This window comes from Rousettus aegyptiacus, unplaced genomic scaffold, assembly GCF_014176215.1.
Source record: "Rousettus aegyptiacus isolate mRouAeg1 unplaced genomic scaffold, mRouAeg1.p scaffold_m13_p_9, whole genome shotgun sequence".
NCBI classification, from domain to species: domain Eukaryota; kingdom Metazoa; phylum Chordata; class Mammalia; order Chiroptera; family Pteropodidae; genus Rousettus; species Rousettus aegyptiacus.
The window spans coordinates 40,742,145-40,743,214 of record NW_023416312.1 but is presented as its reverse complement, the minus strand read 5'-3'; the positions used below and the strand labels follow the sequence as shown (position 1 = coordinate 40,743,214).

Here is a 1,070-nt window from a genome sequence, read left to right as displayed (position 1 = left end):
ATTGCATATATTACAAATAGTTTCCTTCCCTTTGGTACCTGCCTTTTTACTTTATTTTTGTTATGTATTTTGATATAATTTTTTTATTATTTTTATGTAATGGAAATTTTGGTCATTTGATGGGTTACTATTCCTTTTAAAACCCAGTCTTTTTTTGGAGGGGGGGCACCCTGGTGGTGCAACAGCATCAGTGTCAGTCTTGGCTGTGACTGGGTGAAGTGAATGGTTTTACCCAGAGGGCTCTGCACCGACTTTCTCTGTTGGCACTGATGTTCATCTCTGCTCCTCCTCCTGGCCATGATATTCACATTGGCAGCCCTCTGCTACATGTTGGTGCTGCTGCTCACCGACACTCTCATCTTCTTCACCATTTGGCACATTATAGCATTTGATGAGCTGAAGACTGATTACAAGAATCCTATAGATCAGTGTAATACTTTCAGTCCTCTTGTCCTTCTGGAGTACCTCATCTATGCTTTCTTCTGTGTCATGTTTCTTTGTGCAGCAGAGTGACTTACATTAGGTCTCAAATATGATATACCCCTCTTGGCATATCATATTTGGAGGTATATGAATAAACTAGAGATTAGTGGACCAGGACTCAATGACCCTACAACCATCAGGAATGCAGATATTCAAACATATTGTCAGAAGGAAGGATGGTGCAAATTAGCTTTTTAGCTTCTAAAATTACTTTACTATCTACAGGGTATGATCTGTGTTTTGGTGAGCTCTTGGAAAAACACACAGAGGAAATGGTCTGGTTAAGTGCATATGAAAAGCCACCAAATGAAGGGATTTTATCCAGTAAGATCCTGCTTCTAAGAGTAGTCTATGGAATCTGATCAGTTACTTTAAAAAATTACTGTTTTTAAATGTTTCCACAGTTTTTGCTTGTGGAAAGACTTTTCACATGTTATACTAGGATAAAGAATTTAAATGGCATTGTGGATAAACTAACATAAAAATGTTACCTCTGGCATTGACAGGTTTGAACTTGCACTCCTTAAGGAACATCCATAATTCCTTGAATGATTGCATTAATTATTGACTGTCCTTAGTCCACTAGA

The 1,070-nt window shown here is 37.9% G+C and overlaps 1 pseudogene; it reads left to right on the top strand.

The window, feature by feature from the left end:
* The first annotated feature begins 297 nt into the window (after positions 1-297).
* LOC107500226 lies at positions 298-768 on the top strand (annotated as a pseudogene).
* The last annotated feature ends 302 nt before the right edge of the window (positions 769-1,070 follow it).